Here is a 24,403-nt window from a genome sequence, read left to right on the forward strand (position 1 = left end):
GTTATTGATCAATGTTCTGTATGCTTAATGATTCTAACATGGCCTCTGTTACGGCCTTTGGTAACCATTACAACATTACCAACATCAAATTGGTTGAACTCCTTCATCTTGTCTGTCTGTAGGTTAATCTTGATTATATTATTGGCCTTGACCAATGGATCCAGGTACGTAATTGTTCTTCTGTCATAAGTGTTGAGGTAAGGAATACCCTTATCTCCAAATTGTACAGAACGAACCCTGAATATTTTATATTATACTTCTACATATTTGATTGAATGCAAGTTGAAACGACCCTTTATATCATAAAGAAGCCTAAAATTTTCATTTATTTTTGTAATCGACAAGACATCCATAAACCCTACAGGATAACATTTATCTGTCCTCACTTTTATATTAACAAAATAAGTCTCTCCATTACAATGGCTATGACTTCATGATATGTGAAGGCATGCTTCAGTCTATTCCTAAGAAAAACCACAAGAGGAAGGCATTCCCTGCCCTTGTATCATTCCTCGTAAGGACTTCCAATCTGGAATTAATATTTAAACATTTAGCTTTTCAACCAATAACTACAATCTCTCAGAACAATTGAAATTACCAATGGCTATGATCTCTCACAGCAATTGAAATTACATATATTTCAAATTTCATTTCCAAGGTGATACTAGAGACCAGTGCTAAGAACGTTCTCTGAAACTCTGTCTTTATGTGAAGAAAATTTATGAAAACGCATAGCCAACTATGGTGATTGTTGAGCATCTACTATAGAAATTGATGTGGCCCTTATTGGTAGATCTAGGCATAATTTAATAGAAACATTTTTCCACTAGCCATTTTCATAGTAGTAGATGAATAATATGCATTGAGTCATATGTAAACATAGATTATATTCATAATTTATTGAGGTTATTATGATATAGGTGGTTGTCTTAAGGCAACAATATTCACTTGTTATCTCAGTGTTTGTATGCAAGGAAAATTCATATTGGAAGTATAGGAGTCCAATCATCAAGAGCCCAATGTGAGTAGGCAAAATTTCCTATTGTATAGTGTTGGGTATTAATTAAAATTGGACTTTTATTTTTCTGCCATCTATAATCAATCTGTTTTTGACTCTTCATCATTTTATTATATCTATTTTATCATACCTACTATATGTAGGTTGCATCATGTTACTCCAAATTATTATAAATCATAAGATTTTTTTTTTATTGATTTCAACTCTATCATCAATCTAATTTGACTCTTTATGATATCATTATATATATTTTATCATACCTATTATATGTCCCTTGTAGCATTATGTTAGCCTAAATTATTATAAATTATAACTAATTTCTTACTAATTTCAACTATATAACAATTAATGAATACATGTAGTATGAGGTACCTTTAATCTAGAAGAAAAAGTTCATGAAGTTTCACTCATTTCTAATTAAATTATGTCATGTTATCGAAGGGTATCATTCTATTTTCTTACCCTAGTTGGCTCAAACCACATTCCCTATTATGATAGGAACCATAGGGGAAGGAACTATAAAATTATTAGTCAAACAATATGACTTATTAATGATGACATAAATTAAAAGTTACAATAGCTTTCTTGGAAATCTTAATGTTCAATTGATGGTTTTAATAAATCTAATATTGGTGTGCAATATATTTTATAAATCTGAAATTGAAAAATGTTTTGTAGAATATCAAATTTTAGGCCCTGTCTCTCTCATATTTAATACTTATATATATTGTTGTTTCTCAAACTCTTGTGAAGGGAAAGTTGGTCCTATAGGAGAGAGCCAAGGGACAACTACTAGACAAGCCACCCACTATCACCTTCTTAGTTCAAGATGTCATGGACCTAAGGTGGGAAGCCCCACAACAGATATATAAAGAAAATAAAACAACTAAACATTAATATCGTATATACCAAAGGTAGCACGATGATAAAGATATTCATGATAAAAAACTATTCAAACATAAATCACAATGAATCAAAGCAAAAGAGATAGGCTTGTAGTGAAGAGAGCATTTTTTCTTTCTGTTTATTTGTTTTATATTTTTTACCTGGTTTTGTTATGTTATGTAGTGATCAAGAATCCTATTAAGAAAACCTATTCTAGCCATTGCATGATACTAGTAATCATAAATCCCTTACATAATATTAGTAAGTGCAAAGAAGCAAATATTGCACTCAAAATAACTCAAACAAAATATTTATTATTATTTGATCATTGCAAATGAGGAGAATCCCATATTATATAAAATGGAGTCCTCGTTTCTTATAATGAGTTACAATAAGTGGGCTCAAAACCATGAGTACTTAAAACCACTTACACAAACTATGAAAAATATTACAATAATGACAATATCTCCCTCAAAATGCTCATGAAATGGATTTTTTTACGATATAATAATAAAATTTCCCTTAAAAGGGTTTACATTGAAATCCTTGGTGCATTAGGAGCATATTCTTCCTCAAATCACAAATTCAATAGCCATATATGCAACTAGAATTAAGGAAAATGCCTTCAACAATTTCTCTCAATATTTGTTGAATTGAACTAAGGTGTCCAAGGTAGATAAGTGATGTGGCATGATAAAAAATCAACCCTTATTGCTGATGAGCGCCAGTATTGCAGCAAGAATGCTGCAACTCATAGGCTGCCAACTTTACTTTTATCAACCTGGTAGTTCATAACAAACTTGAAAGCGTCGGTGCTGTATGCACAAGTACTAGTTCTCACTGCAAGTTGTCACTTGGTCAGCCGGCGCGAGATCACTAGGAGCTCAAGCCAACTTCTATAGATTTTAGAAGAAGCTATATGTGTGATGAAAGGAAAGAAATGCCATTACCTACTCAAGGAAGTAAACAACACCTAACCATGCTATTTCTGGAAGTAAATAAGCAAAAAAACATATTTTCGGATTTTTATGTGTTTTTATGTGAATTTAACATACATCTAATTTATTGTGTGTGAGTGTGGCAGCGAACAGGTGGCGTTAGAAGGTGGTATTGGAGCTTGGGTGGATGTGAGATGGCGTGGATGGGTCCTAAGAGGTCTTAGGTGGCCTTCTGGAGGCTTTTCCCACACTCGGCCTTCAAAAGAAAGCCTACAGGAAAAACTACAAGAGGACATAGGAATTCTACAGGAGGAAAACAGGGAAACTACAGGAGGCCTACAGGAGGAGGTCGAGACCAATTTTCGTTGTTTTCAGAGCGTGAGAATGGATGGAGAAGTTGTATGAATGTTGGAATGAGGTGTTAAGGCACCTAAGGTCAACCATGAATCACCAAGAGAGAGAAATATGAGTGGGTTTGCTCGAGGAGAGAGGAAGAAGTTCTATGAAAAATGAAGGAAACTAGGGCAGAATTGAGGTGAGGTTTGGAAGACCTATAGGGCATGGATCAGATGGAGGGTGTGATTGCTGGCAAGCTAGCCTACTTCTGGAGGAGATCTGCTACATAGAAACTGACAGTCAACCAAGAAAATCAAGCAACCAATGAAATGAGTGCATCTTAGGAAAAACAGAGTTTTGCATTAAAATGGCCTAAACAATGATGTATAGAAGGAAAGGATGGTAAATGTTCTAAGAAAGGAAAGAATGCAAAAGGACTATTGCAAATCAAGAAGTGAACATGATAAAGAAGATCTAAAGCAAAGAAAAACTGGGCCATCAACCTACTAGAGAGCTGCAAACACTAGAAGTCCTAGGAATGAGGAAAATCTATGTTTTTGGGGCAGCAGGAGAGTCTTTGCCTCAAATCATGGTCCCAGAGGGAGGAAGAGAGGCCAAGGCACTATTGCTAGCCTTTTTAATCTTCTATAATCACTACTTAACCTGATACATAAAGCACAAAGGGAAGCAAACTACTAAATCATCAAAAGCAACCTATTCTTAACCATAAGAGAAATACATCTAACAGTAAAGTAATCTACAAACTGAAGTAAAACATACAAATATAAGTAAAGAGGAGCTTGGCTGCTTGGATTAGGCACTAACCCAAGAGCTTCAGCCCTCTGAGGTAACTCAATGCTAGCTCAAAAAGGATTCCATCTTTATTATCAAAAAATAAAAATATTACATAAAACTGTCATACAATAGTAAGCTCGAAATTTGAGCAGAGTTTACATTAGAAAAAAATTCGTCCTAGAGAGGCCCTAGGCCTCTCTACTTATACAACTGAAGCTACCAATAGCTTCCTTAAAATCATGGAGGCTTGGCTCGCACAAGGTGTGAATCTGCTTGTCCCTCCAGGGGCAAGGAAATATAGATGCTAGCTTTCAAGCCTAGTCTCGCCATTCAATACAGGGGGTACTGGCTAGCGAGGTGGGGGGGTAGTAACTAGCTGGCTTTGTCTATGGCTTTGTGATGTGAGTTAGAGAGTTCAACCTTTCTATTCCCTCTATAATCTTCATGAGAGGGAGAGAGAGGCTTCCCTACCCTACCTTCTCTTCTAAGCTGAATGGATGAGATAGAGTCGGGTGGCTGAGATAACTATCAATCATCTTCTACTTGCTCGGCTGCCTTCTAGTGCATGATTCAGCTACTTGTACTCCGAGCTGAATGAAGGGGAATTCAAAGTGAGGAGAAATAAATGAGGGGGATTCCCTCCTATAAGTCCTCTCCTCTGTCTACATCGAGTTATTGTTGCAGTTTGACCACTTGATCCTTGACTTTGACCTCGAAATCCATCAATAATCTGCATTAAATACATGTTAGACCACATGGCATAATAACTAACTCAACTCACCCTATAAGCATAAATATAATCAGAAAATCATACATTAAGCTAAGAGAATGGTTGATTTGATGAGGTTAGGAGGTAAAATGAGCCCATATAATTACCCATTTATGAGGCTCATCATCATCCCCCTACTGAAGGTGTTGCTCATCCTCTAAGAAACCTAGTCAATTTCTTCATCTTTCATGGCCCTGGTGGCCTCCCTAACATTCCAGGCTTCTGATATGGTTTGCTTATGTTCCCCATAAAATCCTGCCTTCCTATCTATGTCCTTCCACTACTCCTCCTCTTCTTCTTCCCTTCTGCCTTCCAGCATGCCTAATATGAGTGGAGGACTTAGTTTGAGGCCAATCTAGTTGACCTTCAGCCTTTGCATGGAGTGCTTGTACATTGGCACTCTTCTCAATGCCTCCTTCAGTCTCATGGGAAAATGGTATTCTCTGATCTGCAAGTTGTGGGGTAGGGTGTTCCATCTTCTCATGCATGCATACACACAGTCATCCCCAAGTAGCCTATGCATATCTTCAAAGTGTGAAATGGCTTGTTCCTGACTGGCTAGATATTTCGAGGCAATCTGAGGGTCATTAGCAAGCAGGTTGTTTGTTCTGATGAGTGCCATAGGATCTGATGGCTCAACTCTTATCATCAATGGTTCATTCTGCTCTTTTATTAATAATCTTTTCATTTCTGCTGCCCTCAATTCTTCATGGTTCATCCATGATGCGATGGCCATTAATTGCAGATCCCCTAGCTTGGCATTGGGGTCCCACACATTCAGGTCTGTGAGGGCCATGTTGTGTAGATAGAACTCTGCCATCTTTGCTTTATCCATGAACTGCCTGTAGTCTTGAAAAGGCATGCTGCCTCTTTGTGCCAAAGTTTTTATTTGAAATTGAAGCCATTGATCCTCCAGATAAAGGCCATAAGATTTGGCTAGTGTTCTACATTGTAGTGCTTCCATGGATAAGCTGGCCATGTATGCCAAATGAGTCTCTTTCTCCTGCAGCTAGCTCCTTAGTAATTCATTCTCATTCTCAAGGTGGCTTCTTGTAATGGCTTCTCTGTCTCTTACAGCACTCAATTCCCTGCTCATTTCCCTAAGTTTGTCTTCCATATGGCCAATATCCTCAACTCCTTTGGACTTGGCTATCTGCATCCACCTGTAGGTTTTAACCCCGTACAGAAATTACCTGCATACGAATTCTAAAACACAAAAAATAAATAATACGAGAGCATAACACATAAAACACATATACACAGAGATTTTCCCCTGGATCCCAAAACCGGGACTACCAGCTTGATTTTTCATTATGTTCCTTTCAATGTTACAATACATATTTATACATGCCGAAGCATCCAATACCATGGACTGAAAAACCATCACGTCCAAAACCATGGACCAAAAACCATCGTGTCTAAAAAAATGTGCGAAAATCATGCACAAAACCATAGGTGGGTCCACCCAACCTAACATAGGGTCCAAAACCAAAATTTTCCGGGGCGCTGCCACGGACCCCATAAAGTGGGGTTACGGGTACCCCTCAAACCCCCTGTGACCTTCCCCCCCTCTAACCCCAGTTAACTATGTGGGCTAGTCGTGGAAAGAATATAACACAACCCAACACCACCTATGCGTTCTCTCTCTCTTTTTCCAATTCGAGAAACAATGGAATTGCAATTTTTTGTGGGATTATCTTGCCTCCCTCAAGTAGTCTATAATAGGAGTCAAGATTAGGTTGGGGATCAGGTTCTTGTAACTCTTTTGCTTCTTCTTTCACCTCTGTCTGTCCTCTTATCCTTTCCTCAAGTTTTGTGTCTCCTGTAGTTTGGACAATGTCTCCTGCAGGACTGTTATAACCTCCTATAGGTCTGGTTTGGGGTCCTGCAGGGTTGCCTTTCCCTTCCATGTAGAAGACCTTGTAGTCCTCCTTTCATAGGCTATGGGTGTCTTGGAAGGAGACTCTTTCACCTTGGCAGATGGTGAATCCTCAATGTAAATGAGAGTCTTTGATGAGGGCTGAGGTTTGCATATTTTGATTCTGGTACTTTTCCTTCCCCTGAAATACATGGAGGTTGTTCTTTTCCTCTTCTACTTCTACTTGACTAGTGTACCGATGGCAGTGAGGGCAGTTGCTACTTCTCTTTCCAAAGTTTCAGGGGACTCTTCTCTTTGTTCTGCCCTCTTTGTCTCCTTTTCTCCTTCTTCTGTCTCTTTTTCCTCCTCCTGCTCTGTCTCTACAACTCTCCCCTCCTCTATTTCATTTCTCTCCTCCTTCCTCTCTTGCTCTACTATGTCACCACTGGCTTCATCTTCTCCTCCTTGATGTTCTCCCTCCTCACTAACAGCAGGATTGACATCATAGGTTAATGCCTTGATGTCATCCTCAGCTATCATATTTATGAAAACTTCCCATGCTATAGGGAGTGTAAGGGTATGGAGGGCTTCTTCTACTAGGATCTTGATTAGGCCATGGTGAGCTAGCTGCTGTGAATTTCCTTCTTATACTTTGGTGCTAGAGTCAATGAGGGACTGAAGGAGAAAGTAAGGGATACTGAGCTTTTGATGTGTTGGGGTATCCATGCCATATCTCAATTCTTGGAGGATTTTGAAATGATATCCATAAACAATGTTGTACCTCCCCTCACAAGAAATGTATTTGATTACTTGGTAGCTAACCTCATCCCAGGGATATGGTATACTAGCCCTCCTAATCCCATTTTGGTCTTCAACAGGGGTTTCATTATCTTGGAAAAATTTCTTCTTGGCAGCCTGGCCAATTGGTTTGTCATATTTACTCCAAGGAAACCCAAGAGGAATGGTAGTGACCCTACTGATGAATTCAGTGGTTATTTCAATGGAGAGGCCTCTAATAGTTGTAGTAGCATGAGTTCTTGTGTGAGGGACCAGAGAGAGAGAAAATTCATGGGAAATTTCATCATCAAACCCTCTAAACTTCTCAAAGAAATTCATCCAGCTTGCCCTTGTAAATATGTCCACCACTTAAGGATGTGCATGGAGTCTAGTGGAGTTAGTGGGCTCTTTTCTCATAAACCCCCCGTCATACTGCCTGTACCCCTTTTAACAAACCAGATATGGAGGTGGAGACAAAGAATTTTGAGTGAAATAGAAAAACAAAGGGGACTGTGTTTTTTTCTTAAAAAAATTGGAATTTTTTTAATGTATTTCTACCCTCTTAAAGACTCATTTCATCTTCAATTTAAGACCAACTCTCTCACATTTTGATTTTTAACAGAGGGAATTCATGAACCCTACCTCTTCAAACTGAAATTCGTGCCCAAAATCACATTTCCTCCCTTCAAAGTGACTCACTGCCCCTCCTGTAGAAGCTCGTTGTCCCTCCTGTAGATTTCCTGTAGGTGCTCCTGTAGAAAACATGTAGGTCTCATGTAGAAGATGCCGAGAGCAAAAATATGGAGGAAATTGATGGAGGATGGTGGATATGAGGTTGTGGGGGCATAAGAAGACTGTTGTGTGGTTGAGTTACAAGGAGAAGCTGAAGAAAAGGCGTGGGGAGGAGTGCTCGTTACCTTTTTTGGGTGTTTTCAGTGAGGAGTGTTGAGCTGGCAAGGTATACGTTTCCCAAATTAGAACTGTTGGTCCCCACCTGCGTGGTCATCATGGCCCCACCTCATAATAATCCCCTTATTAATGCATCGGGGTTAACTCTTCCTCCCACTACCTGTCCTTCACATCTTTTGCTTTGAGTTGACTGTGCGCACAAGTGGGTGACATTTTAGTTAAGTGGAGTCAACTCAATGAAGGTGGCCAAGTTAACTGTTCACCTTTCCCTCTTTCAATCTCAACCATCTCGTTTCCTTCGTATGATTCCTAATTACACAAATGTAGATAGAGGAGTGACTTATCTACTTACCTGTAATCCGAGTATATTTGCTGCCATCGACTGTGAAGTGCTGTGGCTTTTTCTGCTACATGCCTTCCTTTTCCTTCATGCATGTTGTCTCTGCTTGCTGATGGGTTGTTGTGTGTTGTTGTAGGTTCTTCTTTTGCTGCAGGTGGGCTACATGTGCCTTTTCAACCTTCAGATGTGTTGTCCCTTGTTGCTGGTGCTAGACTTATATGGGATCAGCCGCTATAGGAATTCCTACAAGAGCTCCTGTAGCTGCATCTCCCCTTGAAACTTTAGCTATTTCCTTATGCTTGGAGTTTGAGAATGATGCTATAGGTGGAGATGAATGATGGAGGGATAGTAGGTAAGATACAGGTAAAGTTAATGGTGCTTTTTCCTCCTTTTATTTTTGTTTTTTTTTCAAAACTAAAAAAATGTTTTTTTTCTATGTTTTTTCTTGGAAAAATGATGATGATGCTTGGAGTGTGATGCAGGCTTGGAAATGATGGCAAGGAGGTTTTAAGATGGTAAGATGGATTATAGGTTCCTCATGAAGCTTTTCTTGTCCCTCAAACTTCCTTCTGTAGACACTTTTGGCTCTCTGTAATTCCTACAGGAGCCTCCTGTAGAAAAAACAAAGCCTCCTATAGAAAACACAGTTTTGGAAGAAGAGGTATAGTGGTGTGAAAGAGATGCCAAAAATGATGGAGGAAGGTGTGGAGAGGATGAGATGGATGCTGGTATGACTGTTAGGGTCTCCTTAGCACCTTCTTCTACTCCTTGTAGCCCTGAAAACCTACAATGCAATAAAAATTCATTTTTTCTTTCTGTTTTTTTTTTTTTTTTTGAAAACAACTAGGGCACCTCAAAGAGGTTTTCACCTTAATTGCCTACCCTAGGCGCCTCCATGGGAGGTTTTCACCCAGGGACCTTATTTTTTCCTCTCTTTTTTTTTGACATCACTGGACCGCCTCAGAAGAGGTTTTCAACCCAATGATGGGACTCAAGCGCCTCATGGAGGTTTTCACTTGAGTCCTTATTTTTTCTCTTTTTCTTCAGTGAGTGAGTGAAGTGGAAGCTAAGACATGCTCCACTACCATCACTATTTTATTCAAATCTTCAATAAACTCTCGCTTAGAGAGGGGTTTCTTATAGACTTTCAACTGATGTCCATTGACAAGCATGGGGATGGCTTCATCATCAATGGTTCTGATCAGAACTGAACCATTGTCATTGCATTTCTCCACAGTGTAGGGTCCCAGCCATCTTGTCCTCAGATTTCCTTTGAAATCCTTGCATATTGAATCATAAAGTAGTGCCCAATCTCCCTCTTGGAATTGCTTCTCCATGATATTTCTGTCATGCCATATCTTTTTCTGAAGCTGAACTACCTCTGTATGGAGAAGGGCTTGCAATCTGTATTCATCCAATCCATTGAGCTGAAGTAATCTCTCCTTCTGTGCATGGCTAAGGTCTATGTCCAGCTGAGCTGCCATCCTTACAGTATTGAATTCAAACTCTATTGACAACAAATCCTTCTTCCCATAGACCATTTCATAGGGTATGAACCTGGTGGTGGTCTTCCATGTTGTGTTGTAGGCCCAAGTGGCCTCAACTAATCTGTCCTCCTAGTCTTTTCTGCTGCTGCTCACTACCTTGGTTAGGATCCCTTCCAATGCTCTGTTAGTGACCTCCACTTGCCCATTGGCTTGTGGATGGTAAAGGGTGGAAGTCCTGTGCTTGATCTTATGATGTGTGAGAAGGTCTTCAATCAAGTTGGAAGTGAACTGACTGCCTTGGTCTGTGACCAACTCTCTCAGATACCCAAACTTATAGAATATGTTTTCCCTCAAAAACTCAGCTACTTTTTCTTCTGTCACTGCTTTGATTGCTTTTGTCTCCACCCACTTTGTTAACTAGTCAGTGCACACAATGATGTACTACTTCTGCTTTGAAGAGGGATGATAGGCCCCACAAAGTCCATGCCCCACTTCTCAAATGGATCAAAGGTCACTTGTGGTTGCATGGGCATTTCATCCTTTGGATTGGGTTTCCCCATCCTCTAACACCGATCACATTGGCTCATGTATCTCCTCACATCCTAATGAAGAGTGGGTCAGTAGTAGCCTACTTGCAATATCTTGAAGGCGATTCTTTTTGCTGCAAAATGACCTCCACAAGGCCCATCATGATAGGTCAAGAGGATGTCAAATACTTCCTCCTCCCTGACACATCTTCTCAAGATCTGATCTGGGTGAAGTTTGAAGAGATTGCCTCCAATCCAGGTGAAAGGGGCACTTTTCCTTACTATCTTGCTCTTCTGTTTTGCGGATAGGTGTGGTGGGAACTGTGTTGAAACGAAGTAGTTTTCTATATCAGCAAACCATGGAGAGAGTATTGATATAACAGATAGGTGTTCATTTGGCATTTGGTCATCCACCATTCCTTCTTCACCTGCAGGAAAATTTACTCTAGACAAAAGTCAGCAACAACATTCTCTTTACCGGGCTTATCAATAATGGTCAGAGCAAACTGCTGCAGTAAAAGAAACCATCTAATAATGCAAGCATTTACATCTAGTTTGTTCATTAAATATCTAATTGCAGAATGATCAGTGTGCACAAAGGTTTGATAGCCTATGATATAATTTCTGAATTTGTTTAAGGAATGCATGACAGTTATGAGTTCCTTCTCGATCACTGTATAGTTTAACTCTGCCTTTGACAAGTTTTTGCTTATAAAGTATATGGAATAAGGTAACTTTTCATCAATTTGTCCTAAGGCTACTCCTATTGCTTTGTTCGAGGCATCTGTGTGAATTTGAAAGGGTAGGGCCCAGTTTGGGCCTTTGAGAATTAGGGCAGTTACTAGCTTGCTCTTCAAGGTATCTAGGGCTTCTTGATAGTTTTCCGAATATGAACTCAACATCTTTGCCTAGGAGGCCAAACAAAGGAGAGGCTAACTTGTTGAAGTCTTTAATGAATCTCCTATAATATCCAACTAATCCTAGGAAGCTTCTGACATCTCTCACCTTTTCAGGAGGTGGGACCCTTTGGATGATAGCAATTTTGTTGGGGTCCACCTGCAGTCCTTGTTGAGATATTGCATGACCTAGCACGGTCCCTTTAGTCATCAAAAATTCACATTTTCCCAGACTGAGGGACAGGTTCATCTAAATACACTTATCTAGAACTTTTGCTAGGTTAGATAAAGCTTCTTGAAAGTCAGAGCCATAAGGAGTAAAATCATCCATGTATATTTCTACTGCATCATGAACCAATTCATAAAATATACTCAATATCGCTCTTTAGAAAGTGGCTGGAGCATTGCACAAACCAAAATAAAGGACCTGGTATGCAAAGGTACCCCAAGGACAAGTAAAAGTGGTCTTATCTTGGTCTTCTAGGCTGATTTAAATCTGATTGTACCCGCTAAACCCATCTAGGAAGGAGAAAAACTTTTTCCCTGCCAGACCATCTAACACTTCATCTATGAAAGGTAAAGGAAAATGGTCATTTTTAGTGGCTTTGTTCAATTCTCGATAGTCAACATAGATTCTCCACTTACCATTTTTCTTTGGCACTAGCACCAAAGGAGAGACCCATTCACTATCAGAGGTGGGATAGATGAATCTTGCATCAAGCAATTTCTGTAGTTCTTCCTTAACAATATCTTTAAGTGCTGGATTAATCCTCCTTTGAGGTTGCCTGACTGGCTTGCAATCTTCCTTGATGTATATATAATGAGTACATACTAAAGGGTGCACTCCCTTCATCTCCATATAACTCTAGGCAAAGGCATCTAGATGTTTTCTCAGTATGCTGCATAGCTCCTTTTCCTGGGAAGTAGATAGGGATGGATTGATTTTCAATGTTCTTCCTGGGCTGAACTCTATATTTTTAACACGGAGAGAAGTTGAGTCGGCCACATAGAGATCGGTTGAGGGGTTTTTTTGGGTTTCTCTTACTATGTCTTCTAATGGTGATACACTGGGAGGTATATTCTAAATCAAATTTTCAATCATATCATCCTCGTCTTGCAGTTTTCTCCCCATGGTAATTTCTAATGTACACAGTGGTGCATAATAAACTTCATCCTCATCCTCCTCCTCCAACCAGAGAGGTAGATCATGTTCTAGCAAGGGTTGGGCAGGAGGATATAGGATTAACTGCTTGGACATGTGCCCATTCTTTATGGTCATGTTCCCAGCGCAGCAACTAATGTAGGCATTGGTTGTAGCCAACCAGGGTCTTCCCAGAATGAGAGGATACCCAATGAGCTTTGCCTTTGGTTGGAGAACTATGAAATCTGCAGGGTACTCCCAAGAATCAATTGAGACCATCACATCTTCCATAATCCCCATACGAGTCATTATGGAGTGGTCTGCTAGCTGCAACATTGTTGTGGCTTTCCTCAAGGAGCCCTGGAGGTTAAGTTTGAGCATTGTGTCCTTTGTCATCACATTAATGGTAGCTCCCAGATCAATCAAGGTATGTGGGACCATTGTGCCATTGATGTGGACATCAACTACTGGGCTTCCAGGGTCTAGATATTTTGGACAGATTATCTGCCCCAACATCAGGTCGGACAGTTGTCCTATGACATTGATGGTTGGGGCATCTCTCTTGTGCCTTCCTGGATGCCTAAAGCACTTCTCTTTGATCAACCTATTGTAGATAGGCACATATTTTATGGCTTGGAGAAGTGGTATATTCACACATAAATGTTTCAATTCTCCCAGGAGTTCAGTCTCTTCTGGGGTAGGCTAGATTTTCATGGATAGTCTCTCAGGAAAGGGTGGATTTGCTTTAGGTTCGCTTTCCTCTTTATCTTCCTCAACCTCCCTGGGTGGAGGCTAGCTATCTGGGAGAACTTTCCCAGATCACAAGTTAATTTCTTGAATCTCCATAGCATAAGTTGGGCATGATGGTTCCCCACTATACACTTGCTGAGTCTGTCTATTGTTCAGGTTTAGATTTGGCTAGGAAGGCATTTGGGGTTGCCTTGGTGGAGCAAAAGGTAACGGTTGTGGTTGGGCAGGTGGTAGAGGCAAAAGAGCGGGAAGAGAGTTGTATTGGGGCCTCCACCCCTGATGAGATGCATTCCACTAAGGTTGTGGCTGAGCATAGGATTGAAATGAATTTGTGGCTGGTTGGGCATGATATTGAGATGTGAAAGACCAAGGAGGAGGTGTGGACTAGGAAGGATGAGCAGGGGGGCCCCAGGAAGGTATGGAGGTGACTTGGTTGGGGTTGTAGTATGCCTGAGATGTCCCTTGCATCCCCTGCTGGTATGGTCTAGGTCCATGCGGCCTCCTCTGGTTTATGTAATAGATCTATTCAGTGACTCCTTCGGCCCCTTGGTATACAAATTTAAGTACAGGCAAGGAAGGGCACTTATCGGTAGAATGATCTTCTTCACAGTCTAAACAAACTTCTATAGAGTTCAATGGGCATTGATTCCTAGGATGCCTCCTAGTTCATCTAGGGCAAAAAATGGCCAACGCCCTCTCTGCTTCCTCTTGTTTTCTTTTGATATGCAAGGTATCCATTTGCATGGCAAGAGTCTACAGCATCTCACTTTTGAAGTCTTCCACCATGTTTCCAATTTCTCCTTTAATGGATGAATTGGAAGAAGAGGTACTGGCTATGGGTTGACTGCCCCTACCTTTCTTTCTGGCTGCTCTAGAATGGTTTCTAAAAATAGTCTTTATGTCCTCATAGGATAGTTGGTAGATGTCTCCCCCGGCCAGAAGATTGAGGGTGTCTAAAAGGTCTTCTTGAATTCCCCTAAGTAGGGCCAGCTTCAGAGACTCAAGGTCAAGTGTACACCTAGCCCTTTTGTAACTGAGCTAGAACCTCTCCTCATAGTCTTCCAGGGACTCATCACTTCCTATAGTCATTTGAAAGATTTCTTCTTTAGTATCTTTTGACCTACAATAGTCTCGATACTTGTCGTTAAAGGCCTACCGCATCTGAACCCAAGTTGTGATGCTATTGCCAGGTAATCCCATGAACCAGTGCAATGTTGCGTCCTTGAGAGTAGAAGGGAACAATTTCAACTTTTTCTCATCTTCTGCATAGTCATAAGTTCAATAGATGACAACAAACTCAAACAAGAAGGTGTCAGGATCTTCTATAGTCATACCATGGAAGTGAGGTAGGGCTGAAGGACTTATATTCTTCATCTTGGTGTCCACATTGGTCTCCCGAATGGGGAAGGTACCCTCTATTCTTTCTCCGTTTCCCCTAGCATTTCTGTTTTCAGCCATTGGCTCCAGAGGAATGTTTTCTTCTTCTTCTTCCCCTATAAGTTCTTCAAATATGTCTGGCTGTTCACCTAAGCGTTCTTCTTGATTGCAGCCACCGAAGAAGAGAGAAGGTTGGCTGTGTGAAGCAGTGGGGGTGTTGAGCAAATATTTTCCTAAGTTATCTCTATTCCTACGAGGCATGAAAGAAAATATTTTTGGTTGCTTTTTTTTGTTTCTTTTTCCCCACACTGAAAGTACCTGCAGAAACTAAAATTTTGATTGAACAAAAAAAATTGTAACTAGCTGAAATGAACTTACTGAATGGAAATTTGCAGAAGTGAAAAGGAAAGAAAGGAAATGTAGAACTGAAAGAAAAGAAATGACTAGTTTACTTTTGCTGAAATAAACTATTAGCATAATGTTGTAATAGGAAATAGAAGAATGCAGTAATCACAGAATACTCTGACGCTTCCCTGGCAGCGGTGCCAAAAAGTGATGAGTGCCATTATTGCAGCAAGAATGCTACAACTCCTGGGCTGCCAACTTTACTTTTATCAACCCGGTAGTTAATAACAAACTTGGAAGCATCGGTGCTTCATGCACAAGTACTAGTTCTCACTGTAGGTAGTCACTTGGTCAGCTGGCGCGAGATCACCAGGAGCTCAATCCAACTTCTATAGATTTCAGAAGAAGCTCTATGTGTGATGAAAGGAAATGAAGATTACTCTACATATGCTTTTCTAACTGCAGAAAGGAGAAAGACTAGAATGTAAAGCAAAACCTAGTAAACCCTAATTAACAAGCTTATTCTACTTTTGCAAAAAACACTGTGGAAACCATGAAATAAATGCCATTACCTACTCAAAGAAGTAAACAACACCTAACCATGCTATTTCTGGAAGTAAATAAGCAAAAAACATATTTTTGGATTTTTATGTGTTTTTATGTGAATTTAACATACATCTAATTTATTGTGTGTGAGTGTGGCAACGAACAGGTGGCGTTAGAAGGTGGTCTTAGAGCTTGGGAGGATGTAGGATGGTGTGGATGGGTCCTAGGAGGTCTTAGGTGGCCTTCTGGAGGCTTTTCCCACACTCGGACTTCAAAAGAAAGCCCAAAAGAGGACACAGGAAATCTACAAGAGGAAAACAGGGAAACTACAAGAGGCCTACAGGAGGAGGCCGAGAGAAATTTTCACTGTTTTCAGAGCATGAGAATGGGTGGAGAAGGTGGATGAAGGTTGGAATGAGGTGTTAGGGCACCTAAGGTCGACCATGAATCACCAAGAGAGAGAAATATGAGTGGGTTTGCTCAAGGAGAGAGGAAGAAGTTCTATGAAAAATGAAGGAAACTAGGGCAGAATTGAGGTGAGGTTTGGAAGACCTATAGGGCATGGATTAGATGGAGGGTGTGATTGCTAGAAAGCTGGCCTACTGCTGGAAGAGATATGCTATATAGAAACTGACAATCAACCAAGAAAATCAAGCAACCATTGAAATGAGTGCATCTTAGGAAAAACAGAGTTTTGCATTAAAATGGCCTAAACTATGATGTATAGAAGGAAACACTGGGAAATGCTGTAAGGAAAGCATGCAAAAATACTATTGAAAATTAGGAAGTGAACATGATAAATAAGATCTCAAGCAAAGCAAAACTCGACTATCAACCTACTAGAGAGCTGCAAACACTAGAAGTCCTAGGAATGAGGAAAATCTATGTATTCGGAGCAGCAAGAGAGTCTTTGCCTCAAATAATGGTCCCAGAGGGAGGAAGAGAGGCCAACGCACTGTTTCTAGCCTTTTGAATCTTCTCTAATCACTGCTTAACCTACTACAGAAAGAACAAAGGGAAGCAAACTACTAAATCATCAAAAGCAACCTATTCTTAACCATAAGAGAAATACATCTAACACCAAACTAATCTACAAACTAAAGTAAAACATACAAATACGAGTAAAGAGGAGCTTGGCTACTTGGATTGGGCCCTAACCCAAGAGCTTCAGCCCTCTGAGGTAACTCAGTGCTAGCTCAAAAAGGATTCCATCTTTATTATCAAAAAATAACAATATTACATAAAACTATCATACAATAGTAAGCTCAAAATTTGAGTAGAGTTTACACCAGCAAAAAGGTCGACCCTAGTGAGGCCCTAGGCCTCTCTACTTATACAACTGAAGCTACCAACAACTTCCTTAAAATCAAGGAGGCTTGGCTCCCAAAACTCGAGATAACTATCAATCATCTTCCACTTGCTCGGTTGCCTTCTAGTGCATGATTCGGCTACTTGTACTCCAAGATGAATGAAGGGGAATTCAAAATGAGGAGCAATAAATGAGGGGGATTCCTCTTATAATTCCTCTCCTCTGTCTACTTCGAGTTATTATTGCAGTTTGACCACTTGATCCTTGACTTTGACCTCGAAATCCATCAATAATCTGCATTAAATACATGTTAGACCACATGGCATAATAACTAACTCAACTCACCCTATAAGCATAAATATAATCAGAAAATCATACATTAAGCTAAGAGAATGGTTGATTTGATGAGGTTAGGAGGTAAAATGAGCCCATATAATTACCCATTTATGAGGCTCATCCATTGCCTCATAGAAAAGTATTGAATGGCTTATATAGAAGATGAAAGTCCTTACAAATTAGTTGTTTATTAATTTGAATGTGGATATAAAAAATTTAAATGTGGCAATTTTTGCAATAGAATCATACATATTATGATGGAAAATATCCATTGGAAGGTTAACCTTTGGTATAGTCCAAACTTGATAAACATCACAATATATATCTAATTTCAAGGATTGTTATTCTCATAATAAGTATAAGCTTCATTTAATAGTGAAGGAATCTCATTAGGCATGGAAGTACTAATAATAGTGAAGGAATCTCATTAGGCATGGAAGTACTAATAATAGTGAACGAATCTCATTAGGCATGGAAGTACTAATAATTATTTTAGTCTTAGGGGTATGGAGAGTCATGGGAATAACTATTAAAGGATTAGAGGCCATACCTTGGGTTGAAAATAACATCAATTTTTTATAATGAAAAATATTTTTCTCATCATCAAAAATCAATGGAGTGTAGCATGTGTTTGAATGTTATTCTTGTGCATTCCAAACTGAAAACATTTGTTAATATGTTTTCTCAATTTTGTTGATTTGTAAACTACCATTGTTATTCCATTAGGGAATTTCATCACAATAGATCGTGCAATATTCCATCATTCCATCAAAATATATATTTATTTTTCATCATTCTCCCATGATCTAAGTCATTTTCAAAAAAAAAAATATTATTCATTTTATTGAATTTGTTTTTTACAGGGATCAAAAAACCCATTAAACATGGTTGAAAAATGGAAATTATGCATGAGTTTCTTGTTATTCCAATCCAAGACAAGTTGTGATTACTAATGTGCTATGCAATATTGCAACGAACAAAGTCCTCCAAAGGAAAAGGAATGTACCTGGAAGGACAACAAACAATGAAGCATATTATATTGCACTGATAGAAGGATTAGGAACAACTAGGAAGTATGGATCCAATGGAATTGTAATCTTCACCAATTCTGAACTTGTGTGCAGTCAAATGAAAGACGTGTACCAAGTCAGAAAGGAGAAGTTAAAAAAATTGCATGGAGAAGAAAAAAATATTGCTAGTCAATTTCAATCATTTAACATAAGTCATTGTGCAAACGTTAATAAGATGTTGAGTGATATATTATATGCGGCAATGCCAATTTAATATTTATGTGTAAAATATGAATTGGTTTCAAGAAGCTCTCCATCAAAATTTGTTGATGGACATTGTAAGATATCTTTGATATGTATGTGTTTTTTAGTTATAAATATGGTGTTTTTAACAACCATGTGTTTCTTTCAATACTATACCAAGTGTGCCCCCACTATCTAAGCACAAATTGGTGAACCTAACATGTTTTAGAAAATTTTGTATTTAATTCTCAAAATATGCACTTTAGCATTTGTGTTTTTAGTCTTGAGTATGTTTGAAATGAAGAAATTTACACCAAATAATTTTGAAGAAAGGCAAAAAGATTTTCTTATGATGATAATTACTTGTGATATTATTTTTTTTCTTATTAATTTTCTTATGTTCTACTTTTATATTTGTTTCATCAAGAAATTATCAAATACAAAACATGAATATCAAGGACACCAAATGTAGGCGGGAAGTCATGGAAAAACCCATATACAATGTAAAATCCAATCAACAACTCTTCCTTCAGTAGATTCATATGATAGTTAGAAAACCAAGACCCTAGACTAACATACCTTCCCCCTCCACTAAGTTAGCCTTCTATGATGCAACAACCATCAATCTTCTCTTCTTTTTCAGCAGCTTTAGCCCAGCAACATCCCAGAAACGTCAATCCTAACTTACTACAACTGCAACAGAATTTTTTACCCACAGCTTTAGAACTTCGATCCTACAATAGAGAGAGAATTTTAGTCCCAAATTCATCTCAATAACTTCGCATGTGTGAGATAAAGATAACCCAAAAAATCGATTTCTTTCTTCTAGCTTCTCGCCTTCTTCTCTAGCAACTTCACACTCTTTACTACAACTAGTTTACTACACTATTTATGGCAAATTGAACTTGTTGTGTGTGAGTTCCAAATGAAGTCGAGTTGCTCCAATATATAAGCTTCTAGTGAGGTCAAATTACCCTGTTTAAGGCCGACTTGGAGGGAGGAGGCTTAAATGACCTATTTTACAATAAAATAATTTTCTTCTTTGACAAATAATTCCCAAGAAGGGTTATTTACAATATGACATGGACACGAACACTTGACATAGACCCTAGAGGTCTACAATGGATACCTTGACCTAAAAAAAATTGACCCAAGCATGAAACCCATGCTTTAATAAGTCAATTTATTTAATAATAAAAAAAAAAAAATCTTTCTTTTGATAAATACATTTCATTAGGACTCAAGTACAATTATGAAGATTTAACCTAGTTACATTCTTCAACACTCCCTCTTAAATAGGGAGGTATTCATAATCACATATATATATATATATATATATATACAAGTACATTTAAGATCTAAAAACACGTGAACTATGACGAGTTTAGGCACACTCAGTGCCATGGACTAGATTCCCGACCAAGGAAATCTATCCTCGTGTGACTAAGATGGACTAAAGCTTTCAACATCTCTAGGTACCTGTTTAGTCAATTTAGTTTCCTAAATTGCTTTACATAAATTATCAACTGAGGCTCGTAAGCTGATGAAGTGTAGTGCACTGTATGTGCTATTTAACCCTTCTTACTTTGTTGTTTTGTATTTTTATATTGTTTTGTTTTTGGGGTTTCCTTGATTTCTAATGATGTATAGTCTAAATTATGAGAAACTAAATATAAATTTCCTAAATGTGAACTAATCAAAATCTAAGTTAAAGGAAGGAAAAACAAAGTATCTATCCTATCCTGCCATTTAATCCTAAGTCAAAATTAAAAGGTGAAGCTGTAAGGCAAATTAAAATAATTACAGAGAATGAAAACTAACTAAAGCACTTTTAGTTGTCCAAGCCTCCAATTTTGAAAGATAACTTTCTTGAGATGGCAAACAAGAAACATACTATACTTTATAGTTTAGAGAACTAAATCAATATAGTGTTGAAATGGTGACCAAAAATGTTTATCCACACTGTGCATTGGCAATCTGAACTAGGAAATAAATAACAGAGGAAACAAATAGTAAGTAAACTAATCCACAATGCATTCTTGTTAGTTTTCCACCTTACCCTATTAAAACAATACAAGTTTCATTTATGAAATAGATAGGAGAAACAAGACTGCATCATCGAATTCTAACATTATGCTACTGAACAGAATTAAAATAAAACAACTACAAGAAATCAATCTAAACTACAAATACTGCTAAAAGTAAATAATAAATCTGAATTGAACAGTAAACAAAATAACAAAGAAAAACCTCCTTCAGTGCAGGGGCCCTCTGCAACTGATTGAGTTGAGCTGCTAACTATCTGAAGATACTCTTGCAAATGATCACTTGGTCAAACACGGCTTCATATTATTAACAGGAAAATAAGTTCCAAAATTACAGAGACGTAAGTCTGAGCTTAATACATATAAAAATTCAAACTCCTTCTCAGTTCTTTACAACTAATATTTAAAGAAACATTCCTAACTGTCTTTTGAGAGAATTTAGCTACAGGTGGTTTCCACATATTACAACAAATCTGCGTAAAGGGTTGATCAGCTACAAGTGACTTTAAATCAGCAAGATGGTTGCATGAACTATTATCACTGGTGGCTAATTCGAGTTATTTCTACAAAAAAACTATTGGATTTATTAATTCGCCACGAAGAGTGGACACAAAATCCTATTGCTCTCGGGTTTCTTCGTTTGACTCCACCTTTGACTGTGGTCTTGAGCTGGCTTTTTTGTCGATCTAGGCTGGGTGACTAGGATAGGATCCATGTCGTGACCATTCCAGAGATGCCCATGTGGCCGGTTTCCTCGTTTGACACCTATAACCTGCTCAACCATGGAAGTGGCTACAGAACACACGATTAGCTACAGAATGGACTACGTTCCATAGCTAATTTGCAAAAACTTATTTCAAATAGAGAAAACATAAAAGTATAACATGTCAATCATTTAATTTCTTCCTTGAAACAAAATCTATCATTTATCAATGATGGGGATCTGTATTTCATGGAAAAACAAGAGAAAGAAGTGAGAATAGTTGTCAAAGAGAGAGTATTTCTGAGGTCCAATAGTACCATCAAGCTTACTTACTAACCATAAACCCAAGGAACTAGGTGTGTAATGCAAGGTTGAAGCTCTATGAATTAGGGAAATTTTGAGGTCTAAAATGGGCCTCCTAAGGAAATTATAAAATAATAGTGGAAGTAATAAAATAATATTAGATTACATCATCAAAGTTTTTAGGGAAAAAAGAAAAAACTACTTTTTCAACTCCTATTTTCAACTTATCTCCTTGTGGATTACTCACATTTCGAGCGACAACACTCGTTGGATGCAAAATTTGATTTCTCATCCAAGGAATACCCATGTTGAAGACTTTTAATGGACCTTGCTACACGAAAAATGAGAAATACATTAAAAAAATGTGATTTCAGTCATGTTTTTTCATGTTTCTCATTTTTCGTGTAGGTCCACTGAAAATATGAAAAATGGGTACTCCTTGGATGAGGAATTAAATTTTTCATCCAATGAGTACTCCTGCTCGAAATTTGAGTAAAACCTTAGAGATATAAGTTTAAAATATGAGTTGAAAAAGTAGTTTTATTATTTTATTATTTAAATTAAACAAAGTCTTTTGGTAGAAATCACATGAGAGAATTTTTTAATATTTTTACTTTTTTACTCCAAAAATGGTGAATTGTCCCCCATGGTTGACATCATCATCTTGAATCCTATTGGTTCTTATAACTTTTATTTTGGTTGTACATTTTTCTTAGGAGGTCCATTTTAGACCTCAAAATTCCCCTAATGATCCCACCTTCCCTACTTCAGGAACTAGACATACACACACAGGCTGGCCAGATGTCCTCCTAGGCATTTTGTGTTACACACGATGCCTCATCGCTCTCGATTATTCAAATCGGTAACAACAAATCGATCCTTATCAAACAGATCAATAACATCATATAAATCGAGCATTCTTCCAAAACTTCAAGATATTTTCATGTACAAACACAACACTAATCAGTAAAAACCTTTCAAATACACATAATTAAACACAAACCTTCGGGGTCTTCAATCATCTTGATGCCACTTATATCAAGTTATTCATATGAAAATAGTGAGAAACATTTCTTCTTTAATTTCTTCAGCAACACCAAGACATCCTCAATATACATTCTCCAATTTATTCTTCAATGTATCCATCATGACTGTCATAATATGCCCTCCCTTTCAACTTGGAAGTTATACCCTTTCTTTTATCTAGGATCCCTCTTAAATTAGGGAGATCAACTACTTTCTATAACATTGGAGAATGGCTTCATTCCTTCTTATTAAATTTATTTTTATGATCATCATTCATATAACTTCTTTCATCATGCTTACCAATCAAATCAACTTTCCTTACGAATATCTTCAACATCTTGAAGATCATGTGCATGGACAAATTAAACAACAAGTACAACCAAGTACGTATACAGAAACATGGAGTTAAATATATCATAATCATCCAATAATGGAAGCATTAGACTGTAGACATCAAATACCTAAACTTAGTTAGTTTCATAATTAGCAAGAGACACATACTGCTAGACTTCAACTTCTTGCTTGGGTTTGGATATAAACCCTTGATCACATCATTTAAAGTAACTCAACCAAGATATCAGTCTCATTATATCTAGGTTCTCAATATTTTTTTCAGAGATATGACAGACTCTTCTATGATATATTGCAAACCCTAGAAGTAATTCAAACAAGTACAATTGTACAATGCATCTAACAATTTTCAGAATTTATATGTTAGAATTCTACTAAGATTTAATGCAAACCCTAGATTCCATATTTTAGACACTAAGCCTTAGATATCAACAATCAAAGCCAATCACAACACAATCTAAGGTTTCAACAATACGACCAACCTTTTGTAAACCCTAGACTTTATCATCACATTTGAAACAATATCATCATATCCTAGAATATAAAACTTCTACTAGGGCTTAGTTACAAACCCTAGAATTTACACATTATGAGCATCAATAATTATGTTAACACATATACATATCTAGGATTTCATAATCATGCATAAGCATATCACAATAACATATATCAGGTAAGCCCAAGACACAAATATCAATACATTAAAGTTAGACATATAACAATTTTGATCAAGCCAGGGTTTCGATCATATGGACAAACATACACCTAGGTTTTCATTCCTATGAGCTTACTCTAGATGTATAAGGATTTTTCTCATAAACCCTAATTTAACAAAAACTTTAAAGGTCTAGGATTTCAAGACATATAAATTACCATCCAACCCTAAAGGACTAGGGTTTCCATAACAATACCAAAACCCCAAACATCAAAAGAATAGAATTTTCTAGATTTCATCAATAATCCTATGAAGACTAGGGTTTCACAATCAATATTGGCACACCCTTATGTTAGGATTTTATAGATAATATTTTTAGGGTTCCATAAGAATGATTGAATGTATAATGAGGGTAGATTCAATCTAATGATTAATCACCCAAATAATAATCTTTATGATTCAAAGGTCCTAGACATAACGTTGTTAGTAATGTAAAGAAGATTTTAAAAGAAATGAATATACCTTTATTATGAAGAGAACAAAGCTTATGTTCTAAGAGATACCTTTGAGTTGTTTCTTTAACAAACCTTGTAGGACATCAATTCTTGAAGGGCTTCCTTTACAATAGTACATTTACCATTCTTTATCTTATGAGATCTCCTCCATAACCCTTGAGCATTCAACAAGTTTTTCTAAACAAGGAAAATATGAAAAAAAATGTTATTAGA

General features: G+C 37.7%; 1 pseudogene; it reads right to left on the reverse strand.

Annotated features, from left to right (window-relative positions):
* Positions 1 to 8: 8 nt before the first annotated feature.
* On the reverse strand, positions 9 to 8,664 carry LOC149160905 (small ribosomal subunit protein eS4x pseudogene; annotated as a pseudogene).
* Positions 8,665 to 24,403: the final 15,739 nt, after the last annotated feature.

Source organism: Pinus tabuliformis, chromosome 5_2 (assembly GCF_031772625.1).
Source record: "Pinus tabuliformis cultivar Carrire ecotype Pingquan chromosome 5_2, CPIR1, whole genome shotgun sequence".
NCBI lineage: Eukaryota > Viridiplantae > Streptophyta > Pinopsida > Pinales > Pinaceae > Pinus > Pinus tabuliformis.